General features: G+C 35.4%; 1 long non-coding RNA gene across 1 annotated transcript in view; it reads right to left on the reverse strand.

The window, feature by feature from the left end:
* LOC134732880 (uncharacterized) overlaps positions 1–17,783 on the reverse strand; it is a 324,389-nt gene that overhangs the window by 98,148 nt on the left and 208,458 nt on the right. The window contains exon 3 of the long non-coding RNA XR_010116432.1: positions 1,225–1,322. This is a non-coding gene — a long non-coding RNA (uncharacterized lncRNA). The remainder of the gene's footprint in view (positions 1–1,224; positions 1,323–17,783) is intronic.

Raw genomic sequence — 17,783 nt, forward strand, 5'->3', positions numbered from 1 at the left:
TCTGCAGCTTCACTCCTGAAGCCGGCGAGACCATGAACCCACCAGAAAGAAGAAACTCCAAACACGTCTGAACATCAGAAAGAACAAACTCTGGACACACCATCTTTAAGAACTGTAACACTCACCGCGAGGGTGTGTGGCTTCATTCTTGAAGTCAGTGAGACCAAGAACCCACCAATTCCGGACCCAATATGACAGTGAATAGGGACCTGAGTGAAGCATTCAAGGAAACTCACTAAACAAACAGCAACAATAGTAACAAATAGTAGCAACAGTAAACCGTGAGTGGAGGAAATCTTTTTTTGGGAGTTAGCACATTATATTATTTAAAATCTCCAGTTCTCCACAAAAAATATGACACATGCAAAGAAAAAGGAAATATTGCTCATATATGGATATAAAAAAGCAGTCAGTGGAAACTGCTCAGATGTTGGACTTACTAAAGACTTTCACTCTGCTATTGTAACTATAACAAAAATCAAAGGATACCATGTCTGAAGAATTTAAAAAAGTATAAAAAAAGTCTCATCCACAAAGAATATAGGTAACAATATAAAAATTATAGAAAATAATCAAATAGAAATTCTGGAATTGAAAAGTATAATAACTGAGATAAAAAATTTGCTAGTAAGGCCCAATAACAGATTTGAACTCCCATGAGAATCAGTGAGGCTGAAGGTTAAGTCAATTGTTTTTCAATGTTTAAAACTATTTCCATTTTTTTTAAGTTTTGTTTTTGTTTTGTTTTGTGGTGGTTTGTTTTTTGTTTTTGTTCAACCTCTTGCTAACCCCAACTGGCTCTGGGTAAGGTCAAGTAAAGACACGTCCTGGTAAATATAATACAGTACTGTATTTTAGAGGGTCTCCTCCAGGATGCTGCTAGATAGATCAAGTAGTGACAATTCTTTGGGGATGAAGTTTGGAGATATTCCAAAGTCATCTTACCCCTTTTCATGGCTGCTAATCTGATTGTTTTTACAGCTACTGTGTTTGCAAGCGTGTTCAATTCCAAGCCTAATAAACAGATAAGGAGAGGGAGATGGGAACTGAGCAAGTTAAAATGCCAAGGAGCTCACTGTTCTTACAGATATTCAGCTACCCAAAAAAAAAAAAAAGTCTTGGATTGTTGTAAGCCTTTCATTAATTTCCAGAGTTCTGAAACATTGATTTTGACAAGTTTTACAATGATATAGAGGAATCAGATTTTCAAAAATCCTTACTCACCATTCCAGCAGGGCTTCCCTTCAAGTATAGTATTTTTGATAGAATGATTGGGAAGTATTCTTTCTAAAGGAATGTCTCTCAATAAAGATGATGGGATTCTGGAAACGGCAAAAAAAAAAAAAAAAATAGAAAGCTGTCATGGGATTGAAGCCAATTCAGAGGAAAGCAGTGCCAGGAGATGAATTGAGGTCAAGAGATGGAAGCAGGAAGACATTATTCAAAGACTGAATTTAATCTTATCTGAAGCCAGCATCCTACTGAACTTTCAATTTTTATAATTACAAAATTTCACTTTTCATAAGCCAATTTGAGTCATTTCTGTTACCAGAAAACAAGAGTTCCAATGGATATAACATTATATTTTATAGTGTCTCCTAAGAACACAGGTGAATCAAAATCAAATCAACTCAGGGATAATCTATCATGTGAGATACCTGATGGCTCTCCTATCTTTACTTTAGTTGGGCAGAATGGATATCAATTTGGGAAAACACTAAAGACTGAAGTTAAAGTCAAGGAAATGGGTAAGATAGTCAAGGAAAAAACGTAGAGAAAAAAGAAGCAAAGGTTAAACAAAACCTTGAGAAATGCCTACACTAAGTTTTAGAAGAAAGGAGAGAACCAAAAGATAATACAGAAGGAATAAGAACATAAGGAAAACAAAAGTTGGGGAGAGTTTCAAGGTGAGCAACAATATTAAATGTTAATGTTGTCAGATTAATGGCCAGGGAAGAAGCCATTCACTTTGTAGATAAAGGGCACAGTAACTTCTGCTAGAGTAATTTCAGTAAAAGAAGAAAAGCTACTTTGGAAGAAGGAAAATATAAACCTTGAGAATTTCACTGAATAAAGAAGGATACCAGAGCCCAAAGCAACATGTTTGACTCTAAATAGCTATTTGACCTCTGGATCACATTGTTCCCCCAGCATATCTGATTAAAATAAAGTAACTGAAAAGAATGCACAGGACAATGCAATATCTTATAATAAGCTAGCCATTTATCTACTTCAGCAAAAATCCAAAATTGGGACCATAAACACAATACAAGAAAATGGTCTGCTTTCCAAGCATAATAACACTTTTAACATATCTTACAGAGAGAAAAACTCATTTAGTTTTATTTAATATTACTCTGACTGGCATTATCCAAGACATAAGTGAATGACTTTGAAGTTTGAAGGAAAAATGGAAATATCAATATGAAAGAGTTAGAATGACTAATGTGTGAGAAAGAATGCTATAAACTCCAGTACTCATGAATTAGGAGGAACAAAGGCATGTGGTCTAGCAAACTGAGAGGTGGTGAGGCATGGACGGCAGATGTAAGCTGGATATCATTTCACATCCCTTTGCAGCTTCAGAGGAAAAGGGGAGATACAGAAGGATTGTTGTGTCACATGACTAAACATCTCCCTAAATGCAAGTGGTTAAGAGCAGAAAAATCCACATAATGCTTTGGAATAAGAAGAAAGTATTTTAATAGCAGATTCCACCTCAGAGGATACATATTAATTCTGAGAGATTGTATAAGAAAAAGAAGACTTGACAGGAACCAACATTGGTTTTGTGAGTTGAAAATTACCAGGAAGACAAGATACAGAAAAGCTTTGTAAATCAGAACTAGAATTCTTCTGCTCTTCAAATTATAGGTCACAGAAATATTTGATTTAACCAGTCTCTAATGGTGCCAGCCTGTCAGGCTGAAGACTACTTACATGAGTTTCTTACAATGCAAAATAATAATGCTGTTAAAATTAAAAAGGTTTAAAATGCATTTCCTTTTGATGGGATTAAGAAAGTCCTAATATTTGGAAAAAGGAAATTAATATTAATTTTCTAAGAAGACTGACTCGCTTTAAATATATTTCAATAACAAAAGAACTACTTTTATTTTTATCTAAGAATTTAGGAAGGTGAATTGTGTGTGAAAAAATTGGTTTTTAATATTTGCAAGCATTTGATAAATTTTAAGAGGCTGTTTTTCCATGCTCTTTATTAATGTCCTTAAAGAATAATAGTAGAGGGTATAAAAAAAGAAAGAAGGGAAGAAGGCAGGAAGAAAGGAAAAAAGGAAGAAAAGAAAGGAGAGAGAGAACAAGAAAGGAGGGCGGAAGGAAGAAAAGAAAGAGGAAAGAAGGAGAAAAAGGAAAAAAATCAACAGAGTGCTTACTGACTTTGCAAAATCTAAATTCATTGTCTGCTTTAAATATCATTATCATTTCCTTTTAGGAACTCTGATAGAAATCTTTGCTATTTATACTGTATGTGTACAGTGAAATAAAAAGATAATAGAAAATTGTGTGTACTATAAGGATTAAAAATGTCAAAGCCACTTAACCAGGTTTCCTAACTTCTGCTGTGTCTGCCTGAGTTAGCTGGCAATAAAAGAATAGACAAGACAAATATTGTAAAATTAAATTGAGAGTAACCAACGTGAATAATGCTTTTATCTCAAGACATCTATTACCTGCCTGCCAATACTATTTATATTAGCAAAGGCATTTTTTGTTGTTGTTTTCCAAGTCTACTTATCTGAGTAATCAACTGCAAATCTCTTTTTCAATTGGGAAACATTGGTCCCTATGAGGACAACTCTTTCAGGGTATCAGAGTATAACTTAATTACCTAGAAGTGACTTATAAATTATAGTTCTTAGACCCTGTAGCACTGCTTACCTTAGTCCATCTGTGTTGCTGTAAAGGAATACCTGAGACTGGGCAATTTGTAAAGAAAAATGATTTATTTGGCTCTCAGTTCTGCAGGCTGTACTGGAAGCATGACATAAACATCTGCTTTTGATGAGGGCTTCAAGAAGCTTCCATTCATGGCAGAAAGTGAAGGGAAGCCAGAATGTGCAGATCACATGGTGAGAAAGGAAAGAAGAGGGCTTGCAGATGCCAGGCTCTTTTTAACAAGCAGCTCTCATGGGAGTTAATAGAGTGAGAAACAACTCACCCACTACTATGAGAAGGGTGCCAAGCTAATCATGAGGGATTTGCATTCGTGACCCAAACATCTCCCACCAGGTCCCACCTCCAACATTGAAGATCAAATTTCAACATGAAACTTGGAGAGTCAAACAAACCATATCCAAACCTTAGCAATGCATGTCTTGTTTTTTTTGTTTTTTGGATGAGAATCACTTAAAACAGAAAAGAGCCAAAGTCTGCCCTAACCCCAAAATTTCTTTGTTATCTTGTGTATTATAAAAATGCAAGCTAGCTTTATACTCTGTTCCCACATTTGATTTTGTTCTAATGTAATTATTCTGTTTTAAAATATTTTCCTCAGAGTTACATAAACACTCCCAGAAAACATTCCACTTTTACACTACAGTTTCCAGTGCCCAGGGCTACCTACCCCCAGGATGTAAAGAAAGAAGAGTATACACTCAATTTTACAGATCCCTATAAATAACTTACTTTTTTCTTTTCTTTTCTTTCTTTTTTTTTTTTTTTTTTTTGAGACAGTCTCGCACTGTCATCCAGGCTGGAGTGCAGTGGCGCGATCTCTGCTCGCTGCAAGTTCCACCTCCCGGGTTCACGCCATTCTCCTGCCTCAGCCTCCAGAGCATCTGGGACTACAGGCGCCCACCACCATGCCTGGCTAATTTTTTTTTGTATTTTTAGTAGAGACAGGGTTTCACCCTGTTAGCCAGGATGGTCTCATCTCCTACACTTGTGATCCGACCGCCTCGGCCTCCCAAAGTGCTGGGATTACAGGTGTGAGCCACTGCGCCTGGCCTAAAATAGCTTACTTTAAAAAATAATTTAAGATCTATAGTACAATATAGGCAAATATGAAATTTCACTGATGCTTTATGGATTTTTCTATAATGAAACTGTTTTTTTGTTTTTTGTTTTTTGGTTTTTTTTTAGATGCAGTTTGCTCTTGTCACCCAGGCTGGAGTGCAATGGTATGATCTCAGCTCACTGCAACCTCTACCTCCCAGGTTCAAGCTATTCTCCTGCCTCAGCCTCTAGAATAGGTGGAATTACAGGCACCCACCACCATGTTCAGCTAATTTTTGTATTTTTAGTAGAGACGGGGTTTCTCCATGTTGGCCAGGCTGGTCTCGAACTCCTTACCTCAGGTGATCTGCCTGCCTTGGCCTCCCAAAGTGCTGGGATTACAGGCGTGAGCCACCATGCCTGGCTATAATGAAACATTTTTGAAGATGATTATACCAGGTAAAAGAAACCTCATCTAAGAAGAATAAGTGGGTCAGAGACAAGGAAGTCAATTCTTTAAATTAAACAATAAATGACATTTTTTAAACATGAGAAATACCAGTTAAATTATTAGATTGCCTAAACTAAAAGCAGACAAGCAGGAAGCAGTCAAACATGAAAGTAATGTGCTGCAATCAAATTTGGATACTAATCTCTTGCAATAAATGTTCATGCAGGGCTCCCTCTGTTGACTCCTCTGCAGCTACATACATTTCTTAATGAAGGACATGCAACCTCCCAATATTAAAGACATGCAAAGATTCATTAGGAAAGGCTTTAAATTATCCAAGCAGATTTTCTTACCAATTGATGATTAATGTCATTAATCAACTGAAGGTTCCCTTGTAGTTCTACTAAATAGGTATATCTAGAAGCAAATGTGCATTTTTTTTAACAAGAGAAACACACATATTCCTGGATAATGAAGTTGAGGTATTTATTGTGCATATTTATCATTTATGTTATCAGAAAAGCAATTTCTTAAACCATTCAAAATTAAATTTTAGCAAACTCTTCTTTCCTGCTTTGTGTTAGTAGCGAATCTTGTAATTAAGGTTCATGTATATAAGAAGTATTTAAAAAAGAGATTGACAGTCTAAGCATTCGTCAGTGTTCACCATTGCATTCCCTCAGTTTTCTTTTCCTCCATTTTTTTCTTCCATTTCTCTACCCCGCTTTCCTCCCCTGACACTTTTTATTCATTGCACATTCTTTTTCCTTGTCTCCTCCTGCTACCCCAGCTGATTTCATTCTCCTCCTTCCTAGTCCTTAACCTCCTGGACCTCAGGAAAGAAGATGTCATTTTAAGTTTTCCTATCAGTTCACAAATTTCCCCTTAAACAGTTTCGGTTTCCTTAACCTTCATATTGGAATATCCAACTCTTTCACCTCATCAGTTGCTTGTTTTCCCTTTTCCCTAAAATCTGAGGGACATGGTCCAACACACACCCTGGTAAATGCTAGAGTCACATACTCAATTCTAGATACAGCTTGGCTAAGTGGGAACTCACAGAAGCTCATCTCAGTAGTAGAGAGTTACTGTCCAGGGGAGTGAGGGAGTGGTTAATAAGGGATTGTCATGTGACATCACCCTGCTATTTTAGTTTCTACTGTCTGCTTGCTTCCTCATTTTAATTAGGCAAAAGTAATGAGCCTTTTGTTCTGCAGAATTGCTCTAAAAACTTCTTCAACAGAAGTCCTTCCAGCAAAGTAACATATGTTAATTCTATATATTCCAAATTCAACCAGCTATCACTAGAAATGGGGAGAAACTGAGATTTTATCTCCTATTAAGTATTCAGTTCCTATTTCCTATTACCCATAGTAATATATAGGAAATCCTGGAGACCTTTCATAGTAAAAATCCTATACTGAAATAATCATGTTGAGAATAGGAAAAATGAAATCTAAATCTCTTTATTCCCATGTAATCTTTAATACTGTTTGAGGATTGCATTGTGAGTTAGGTACAGGTGACATTAACATCCTCTAGATTTCTATTTTCATGAACCCCAAAGCTAAATGAAGCCTCATCCTAAATTCCAAATTTACACACTAGATTCAGTTAAAACAGACTAGAAACCTTATTAAGTGCTATCTAAAGGCTCAAGACAGAGAATTTGAATTTCACTGTCCTTTTCTTTTCTCTCATTTTGTTACACAGTGTTTAGCTAAGGCACATGACCCTTTAAACCATTATAAACAGTGAAGTCTCACAGTTATTTTATTTTAAATTATTTTTCCTCCTTTATTCATTTATAGCCCAAGGATTACAATGTTTTTAATGATACATTGCCATTCTGATTTATGTCACTATGTGCTTTGGACTTAAACTATGTGATTCCATGCATTTTACTTTGTACTCCTTTGACTGCTGTTATAAAGAAGTAATGTTCTCAAGAAGTCTCTCATTGTAGCTCAGAGCCAATCATTACAGTCGAAAGCATCCAAGGTTTCAAATGATAATGTCAAAAGTGAATTACAGCTTTCACAATAAAGTATTGTTGGGCTACATTGTGAAAGCAGTATATTTTTCAATCAAGGCTTTACAGTCACTTTCAACAGCATTTTATGAAAAATTTTCAAGATATTAACTTTCCAAATATTTTCAGTAATTTCAGAGCTTTTGGATTTTTGCCATCCATTCTCAAATGTCAGTTGAACTAACCTATGAAACCAGTAAAAGCAAGCATAACCTAAAAGCCATACTACTGGTACCTGGATCATGTTTATAACTTTTTATTTAATATCCATTATTTATGGGGTTATTTTCTCTTAAATTTTGATTACTGGGTATTAATGTATTAACTCTATTTTAATCAGTATAAACTAGGTTAGCAAGAGATCAGTGAAAAGCAACAGAAGAACTAACCCCAAGATACTGACTATTCTTCATTTTACCTTGGTGCCTGCAAAATTTTTCACTTGTGTTTTAGAGAACCAGTATGCTTCAAGATAATCAACAGTGAAAGGGAATCAGTGCATATTGTTACTGATGGAAGGTATCCAAGTCACCAGCAACAAACTGTACAGATCTGTAGCAACCTCAATTCTTGCCTCCTCAGAAGAAATAATTTGACTGAGGGGCGTAAGGCAGAAAAAGAGACTGAGGCAAGTTTCAGATCAGGAGTGGAAGTTTATTAAAAAGCTTTAGAGCAGGAGAAAATGGAAAGTCCACTTGGAAGCGACCCAAGCAGGCACCGAGAAGGTCAAGTGCAACATTTAACCTAGATCCTAGGTCTTTATAGGCTGTTCCACTTTCCGGATCTCGCACCCCTTTCCCACGATTCTTCCCTTAGGGTGGGCTGCCTGCCTGCACAGTGGTCTCCTCATGCTTGGGAAGTGAGCACACACAGTGGGTTTTGGAAGTTGTGCATATGCTCATCTGAGACTTTCTTCCCTTTTCCAGTGGACTACCCCAGAAGGTCATATGCTGCCATTTTGTCTCTTAACATGCATGCCCAGGCTCACTCACCAAATACCTGAGATTTTACTGGAAGCCTTTTTGCTTCTCCCTGCTGCCTGCGTTCAATTAACACTTTAATGTTAACAGCTGTGGGCCATTAGGAGATTGTCTCTCCCTGGTGCCAGCTGCCAAATTATCATTTTTAGAGAGTCAATGTGATAATTGTTGAACCATCACTGATGATCACATTCCTGGTGGACAGGGGAAGAGCCCTCTCCTGCCCCACTTATGCCTGTCGAACTGCCTGTAAAAATATATCTGATTAAATGAAAAGGAACCATATCTTAGACTCTGAACTCTCAAGAATTTCTTCAAGTCTTGAGTTTGCATTGGAATAGCTATATGTCCATGCATGCCAAAAACAGGGACTATGTACTGGACAGATTATGAACCAACCTCAGGGGAGCAGGTCAGTTTTGCTATCAACTCATGAGCATTACCCTGACATCAATACTACTCAATGCTTAGTAATCTTAGTTTGTTTTTCCTCTTTACACTTATAATTTCATACTTTTTTCATTTTTCTGACTATCTAACTTTTACTTATCCCCTTACACTCAATAGAAGATCATGAAACGTTCTTTTCTTTTTTTTTTTTTTTTTTGAGACAGAATCTGGCTCTCTCCCAGGCTGGAGTGCAGTGGCGCGATCTCGGCTCACTGCAGGCTCCGCCCCCCGGGGTTCACGCCATTCTCCTGCCTCAGCCTCCCGAGTAGCTGGGACTACAGGCACCCGCCACCTCGCCTGGCTAATTTTTTGTATTTTTAGTAGAGACGGGGTTTCACTGTGTTAACCAGGATGGTCTGGATCTCCTGACCTTGTGATCCTCCCGCCTTGGTCTCCCAAAGTGCTGGGATTACAGGCGTGAGCCACTGCGCCTGGCTGAAACATTCTTCATGAAGAAAGTAAAAGCTATTAGATATGATGCTCTTTATCTTTCCACCTTACAAATATAGCTGAATTTGCACCTTTTTTCTCTTTTCTGAACAAAATGAGAGTGTCTGTACCCTGATTCATTCTCTACTATTTTCACTGAGTCCTCCTTTTGTTAATCACCCTCTCTTAAGCTCTTCAGCTTCTATTCCTCTACTATATCCCTATTTCCTTGTTATTATTATCAACACATATATTAGTGCACTTTATTTTTTAAAAATTTTCTGTTAAAGCCCATCAATGATAGACTGGATAAAGAAAATTTGGCACATGTACACCATGGAATACTATGCACCCATTAAAAAAATGAGATCATGTCCTTTGCAGGGACATGGATGGAGATGGAAGCTGTTATCCTCAGAAAACTAACACATGAAAAGAAAATCACATATCACATATTCTCACTTATAAGTAGGAGCTGAGTAATGAAAACATATGAACACACGGGGAGGGGAGAACAACACACACTGGGGCCTGTCAGAGGGTGGGGGGTAGGAGGAGGGAAGCATCAGGAAGAATAGTTAATGCATGCTGGGCTTAATACATGGGTGATGGGATGACACGTGTAGCAAACCACCATAGCACATGTTTGCCTATGTAACAAACCTGCAATTCCTGCACATGTACCCTGGAACTTAAAATAAAAGTTGGAAATTTAAAAAAATTGCTGTTGATCACTTCCCAGTGATCTACCTTTCTTCTCACCTTGAAAACCAGTTTTCCAAATAAAACCAAGTAAAACATTCAGTGTCTTCTCATCATCATTTTGCATTTCATTTATCACTCACTCTAATGTGGGTTCCACCCCTAACACTACATGCAACTGTTCTGCTCTTGCTAAAAATGAAAACTATCTGTATGTTGCCTAACCCATAGATGATTTTCTTTCCTTACTCTATGTGAGCTCTATATTAGTTTCTTGGGACTTCTGTAACTAATTACCACAAACTGAGTGGCTCATAATGACAGAAATGAATTCTCTCACAGTTCAAGAGGATAAAAGTCTGAAATCAAAGTGTCAGCAAGGTTGGGTCATTATGGAGGCATTGAGGAAGAAACCTCCCTATGCCTCTCTCCCAGCTTCTGGTGGTTCCCAGCAATCCTTGGTGTTCTTTGGCTTGTAGATACATCCATACAATCTCTCCCTATATCTTGGCTTCTTCTGTGTTTTTGCATGTACTCTTCTCTTCTTATAAGGATGCCAGTCATAAGATTACTGGCTACCCAAATCTCTTCTGACTTCACTGGAACTTGATTACATCTACAAAGATCCTATTTCCAAATAAGGTAAAATTCATAGGTATAGGGAGGTTGCAACTCGACCATATCTTTTTGAAGGATACAACTTAACTCACTATAACTTTTTACTAACATTCAACAAATTTGAAGCTCTTCTAGAATTATACTATTCTTTCTTGGCTTCTGGAACACTAAACTGACCTGGTTTCCTTTCTCACTCTTTGCCCCTCATTTAGCGATTCATTCTTCTATATCCAACCTGTATATTTTGGAGATCTTCAAAATTCAACACCAGGAATTCTCTTCTCTCTATACATTCACTACCTAGGCAATTACGTCTTTGCCGAAATTTGAAAAAATCTCACGTTAGTATCCAGATATCTCTTGAGTTTCAGACTACTCTTTTCAATGCATATATGTCCTCCCTATTCAATATCATGATATTGTTAAGACAATGTGTCTAAAAGTAATCATTAATTTTCTAACCAAATTTGTTCCTTCTCATATCTTTGATTTCTCAGTAAATTTCACTTTCATTAACTCAGATTTCCTTTAATGCTAGAAATCTTAAGTGGTTGACTTTTCCTTTCTGTTAGCCCCTTTCCCAATCCATCACAATTAAGTACCAAGTTAGTTGCTTTCACCTTTAATATATATTTCAATTCCATTTATTTATCTCCATTTACCCAGGTATCAACTTAGTCTAAACCAAAAGCTTTTCTTGTTTGGAGAAGTGAAAAGCCTTGCTAAATGTTCTTACTCCGTATTTTTATAATTATTTCTACAAGTCAACTTAAACTTTGAAAAATATATCAGAACATCAGAATAAAATTCCAAATCTTTTTCATAATCTTCATAAACTGTCCCCTGCCAACTTTTCCATACTCATTTCCCATCAGAATTTCTAAGACTTGTTCACTACATCTTGAACTCTTTCAGTCTTTCATAAACACAAAGCATATCACGTCCTTTACACATGCCCTTCAACATACTTTATCCTCATTCTTCATCTCTCTAACTTCTATTACATACTCAAGTTTTGACTTAAATATCACTTTCTTAGTGAGGACTTTTATAATAATGAAACTGCTACCCTTATAAAATTACAAGTTCTGTTATAAAATATGTTATATTTTTTCATGTTATCCAATACTTTACTCAGAGTAAGTTTGTAGTTACATATTTGTATATTTTTAACTTCTAGTTTTCCTTGTACATCTCCGCCAGAGCTCTTGGGTGACCAGGTGTATTGTCAATGAGCAGTGGTATTTTTAAAGGAATCTTTATATTTGAGCAATAGGTCTCAACAGTGAGCTTTAAAAATTCCATAAAACATGCTGTAAATAGATCTGTGTTATCATCCAGGCTTTATTATTCCATTTACAGAGCACTGGCAGACATATTTAGCATAATTCTCAAAGGTTTTATGGTATTTGGAAGGGTAAATGAGCACTGGCTTCAGCTTAAAGTCACCAGCTGCATTAGCTGCTAATAAGAGAGTCAGCCTATCCTTTGAAGCTTTTAAGCCAGGCAGTGACTTCTCCTTTCTAGTTATAAAAGTCTTAGATGGCATCTTCTTCCAATAGAAGGCTGCTTCATTTACACTGAAAATCTGTTGTTTAGTATAGCCACCTTCATCGATGATCTCAGCTAGATTTTCTGGATAACTCGCTGCAACTTCTACATCAGAAATTGCTGCTTCACCTTACACTTTTATGTTTTTTAAAGAGTTTCTTTCCTTAAACCTCATAAACCAAGCTCTGCTAGGTTCTACCTTTCTTCTGCAGCTTCCTCACCTCTCTCATCCTTCACAGAATTAGATAGAGTTAGGTACTTGCTTTGAATTAGGCTTTGGTCTAAAAAAATATTGTGACTGGTTATTTGATCTATCCAGACCACTAAAACTTTCTCCAATATCAGCAATAAAGCTGTTTCATTTTCTTATCATTTGTATGTTCACGGGAGAAGCTCTTTAAATTTCCTTCAGGAACTTTTCCTTTGGCTGTCTTGGTTTTCCACATGCCTTCTTCACTAAGCTTAGTTATTTCTAGCTTTTGATTTAAAGTGAGAGATGTGTGACTCTATTTTTAACTTGAACATGTAGAGGCTATACCAGGGTTATTAATTGGCTCAATTTCAATATTGTTGTTTCTCAGTGCATAGGGAGGCCCAAAGAGAGAGAGAAAGACAAAGGAATAGTCAGTTGGTGGAGCAGTCAGAACATGCAGAAGTATGAATTAATTTTGCCATCTTATGTGGGCACAATTCATGATGCCCCAAAACAATTACAATAGTAACATCAAAGATCAATGATTACAGATCACCATAACAGAATAATAATTAAAAGTTTGAAATATATAAGAATTTCCTAATGTGAAACAGAGACACAAAGTTAGTGCATACTGTTAGAATAATGGCACTGATACACTTGCTTAATGCTGGGTTGTCAGAAAGCTTCAATTCATAAAAAATGCAGCACAATAAAATGAGGTATGCCTATGTATTAATTTGGCCATTTATAAATGTACTATTTTATTCTATATTATAAATAAATGTGTCATGTTTTAATTATAAATATTTTATAATTCCTTACTAGCAGATATCCATGTGAAAAGAAAATCAAAATTCTAAAAGTGACGTAGTAGCCCTTAATTAACTATTTAGATTTCTATGCATAATCTTTTTCTTCCATTTCTGTCTAAAAAGCAAAATTTTGCTTTTAATAATAGATAAAATCAATGTATACCATTCAACATATAGTATCATATTTCTAATAGCATAGATTTTAAAAGTATAGGGGATTATTATGTAAAAAATAAAATATTATATTATCATATCTCTCTTTCAAGAAGACATTTGTCAGCAGTCTCCATTCTTTGTCTCTAAAACATACTACAGTTTACGCTGTGTAAATGCATTGTGCCCCAGTCTTTAACTGATGTCTTTTAAATTATAGCTATTATACCTTATTAACTATTATGTAAATCTTTTCTTTAAAAATATTCTTAATGTACCATGTCCATTAGTTTGTCAATATGATTAAAACATATGAGAAGAAAAGAAGAAGAAGAAGAAGAAGAAGAAGAAGAAGAAGAAGAAGAAGAAGAGCAGAAGAGAAGAAGAAGGAGAAGAAGAAGAGAGGAAGAAAGAGAAGGAGATGAAGAAGAGCAGAAGAAAAAGAAGAAGTTGTTATTTTTCTATTTGGTTGCTATATGTGAGAAAAGAAATTGATTAGGCATTTCGCTTTATTTAAGAGATATATCAGCACATAGAGTCACAGTCTGCCCTCATTTAGTCTTTTCATTTGTGATACTCCATATTGCATGAGAGCATATCCATTTGAATCTCTTTAATATTCATGATCCTCTCACCAGCCTGAGCAAAAGAGCTAAAGCATTTGATAGCAATCTGAGGAACTTGATTAACAATGTACTAATCATCAGTACCATTGACCTGATTCAAAAATGTTTTTAATTCATCCATCACTTTTATAACCAAAGATGATTGCATTACTTTACCATTTTTTATTTAAATAAAACCCCATGAGCTGAAAATATCAAGCTATTTCTACTAAATGTACCTTGCAACCAATTTAATTTATTTTTAAACTAAGTTCTAAAGTGACCTATAATAACCAATTAGTACTTGAATATAGAAAACCAGAGCACAAGTGTCTCTTTAGTAAAATCAATTCACTTTGACTTCAAATCACTAAATGTTAAATTGTGTCAAAGAATTAATTTTGCAATAAATTATTACTATTGTTACAAAAATTCAACTAAATGATATTACCAGGAATAATTATCCATATATCAAAATGCATTGAATGTAGAGTATGAACTATAATTACCCCCAATTGCTTATCATTCAAATGTTAATTGTAAGGATTTCATTTTTTTAGCCATAACACTTCTTTTTAATTAACAAAAAACATTTCTAATGTATCATAAAAATATAGTACTGGCATAATACATTTAATAATTTCAAAGTATAAATATATACTATACTATCACTCCTGGATTCAAATATTACTTATCATTATTAGGCTAATATAAGATGATATAGGGATCTAGAAGTGCAACAACTTGCCGTTTGTGCCCAAATGTCACTGAAGACTGGATTTATTGGTGAACTTGTGCAAGATCACATATTTTTAGGGAAAAAATAAGTGATTCAATTACCATGATATTGAATACATCTAAGAAAAATAACAATATCATTCTCCAGGTGCATTGAAACATGTCTTCATACTAACAGGCCAAGAATTAAGAATAAGCCAGGTGTGGTGGCTCATACCTGTAGTCTCAGCACTTTGGGAGGCTAAGGGTTACTTAAGGCCAGCAATTAAAGACCAACATGGACAACATAGCAAGTTCCCATCTCTACCAGAAAAAAAAAATTAGCCTGGCATGGTGGCACATGCCTGTAGTCCTAGCTACTCAGAAGGCTGAAGTGGGAAGATTGCTTGAGCCCAGGAGTTAGAGGTTACAGTGAGCAATGATCACTCCACTGCATTCCAGCCCGGGTAACAGAGTGAGACCTTGTCTCAAAAAAAAAAAAAAAAAAAAGGAAGAATATAAATAATTAGGTTGTTTCTTATGCACATCTGATTTTCAAATATTATACTATATTTAACATCATAAGCAATAACACAACTGTTGCAAATGTTGCAAATTATTTCAGATTATACTTTTGCATTAGTTCAACATATTTTTATTCTCTAAATTATTTTTTCTGAAATTTGATCATAAGAACTATATACACACACACACACACACACACAGAGATGTAGTGGCTGGGACACAGGGCACCAATTTTTCCCTCTTAGGCCTCCAGGTCTGTGATGGGAGGGGCTGCCAGGAAGCTCTCTGAAACACCCTGGAGATATTTCTATAGAGACAAGAGGTCTCGCTATGTTGCCTAGGCTGTTTCCAAACTCCTGAGCTCAAGTGATCTTCCTGACTTGGCCTCCTAAAAGTACTAGGATTATAGGTGTCAGCCTGGCCAGAATATCAAATATTTTTAAAGTCATTATTTAGGGTGGCAAACTATTGAGAACATTATTATAATAGATTTTAATTTGCTTAAATGTATAGCCCAGCCTTCTTTGTGAGAATTTAGATTTTCAAATAGTTTAGTATTGCATTAACTCCCTGGCAAAGTCTACATGTAATTGCATAAAAGTAAATAGAACAAAATACTTAGTGAAGCAGATAATGTCTCTATACTAACTAGGGTCTGGCTATTCTGGGAATCATACCATTTGAGCCTATGTGGATTTAGCTTAAGAAATCAAATATACAAAATTTAAATAACTACATTTAAGGTTATTTTCTCTCCTATTTCCAATTCAGATATTTAAAATAAAAACCTTATGATAAATATTATTATTCAATTGATTTTAGTTTACAAATATGAATAATAACAAAATATTTCAATTTATAATTAGGAGTCTAAGTTTTTATTACAAATATTTCAATAACAAATATGGAACTTTTATTTTCAATACTTACAAAGCAATGTATCTTTTAAATTTCTATAAGCATAAAAAACTTTTGAAAAAAGTTAAGTAATCTAAATAAGTTAATTTCCTTATATAACTGGATCTGCCAGATATAATAATTTGTATTATCATTTAAGAGTGTGAGTTCTATCTTGCAGAGAACATCCTAGACAAAACATGTCCATCTGTGAACAAGCAAAGTGAAGATTATGAAAGCATTAGGATTACGTTCTTCTTCTTTAAATATTTGTGTAAATGTTTGATGACTGGCCATTACAGATATGATGAACTTCTTCATTTCCACATTATTTTATCCGTAATAGTTAAAGATACTAAGGAAAGAGAAGAAATTTTGCAAGTAACTCAATAATGTTTAATATTTTTCTACAATTGGAATAGGCTACTTAACTATGTGTGAACGGCAATACTGATAAAATATTTCTATTGAGCCGGGCGCGGTGGCTCACGCCTGTAATCCCAGCACTTTGGGAGGCTGAGGCGGGTGGATCACGAGGTCAGGAGATCGAGACCACGGTGAAACCCCGTCTCTACTAAAAATACAAAAAAAAATTAGCCGGGCGTGGTGGCGGGCGCCTGTAGTCCCAGCTACTCGGAGAGGCTGAGGCAGGAGAATGGCGTGAACCCGGGAGGCGGAGCTTGCAGTGAGCCGAGATTGCGCCACTGCACTCCAGCCTGGGTGACAGAGCAAGACTCCGTCTCAAAAAAAAAAAAAAAAAAAAAAAAAAAAATTTCTATTGAAAATTCTACTTGTACATGAGCGGGGTTGAGAAATGCAGATGAACATTTTGTGAAAGATGCTTCTAAACAATGAAAATAGTTCTTCAAGCTAAGCCTCCTTGGTGTTCCCAAAATTGTTTTTCCATGATATATAACTGCTTTGTGGACATTGAATGGAAGTAAAAATTTGAAATAGGTACTTTGTACAAGTCCCCAAATACTATTTGCAAAAAGCTCTGCAAAGGTTTGTTATTGAATTGTTCTTTGATCAAATGATATGTGGTATTAACCAAGTTGGGTAAAAAACTGTACACCCAGGTGAATTTTAAAAAGAGAAATGAAATTTCAAATAGTTTAGCAGAATCTTTTATTCTCAATGAAAAACAAAGTTGGTCAAAGCTAAAATGGAATGTTGGGGTTTCAACAAGTAATTCACTATTTCTCCTGTTGCTTTCAAAATGTTTAGAAACAAAAACACATGTGAGGTATGTACTATATACGTGCAAGTGAGCATTAATTAAAAGACTACTGTTCCCCCTTTATGCAGAAGCACAAAAACCATCTATATAGTCTAATGATGGACATATATGTCTACTATGTCCATACAGTTCCAGTAGTAAAAATATCTACACCCAAGCAGAGAAAGAAAAAAGATATTTGTGTAAACCAAACCTTAAAAAAATGGGCTCAATGTTATTTAATCTGGCTAAAAAAAAATATTGGCACAGAATGAAATATAAGTGGATCTCCATGGGAGGAATAGTATGTGTAGCAATGTCTATAATTATTATTCATCTTGGAACTTTTTTGTATAGGTAGGTCCCTTCAGATAAGAAATTAAATTATTCTTTCGATAAGATATATTCTCTCTTAAACTCACTGACAACAAGGTAATCCAAACCTCTGAGCTAAATTGGAAGAACACTGGACTTATTTTTTTGTGGGAAG

The sequence above is a fragment of the Symphalangus syndactylus genome, chromosome 17 (genome assembly GCF_028878055.3).
Source record: "Symphalangus syndactylus isolate Jambi chromosome 17, NHGRI_mSymSyn1-v2.1_pri, whole genome shotgun sequence".
Taxonomy (NCBI): domain Eukaryota; kingdom Metazoa; phylum Chordata; class Mammalia; order Primates; family Hylobatidae; genus Symphalangus; species Symphalangus syndactylus.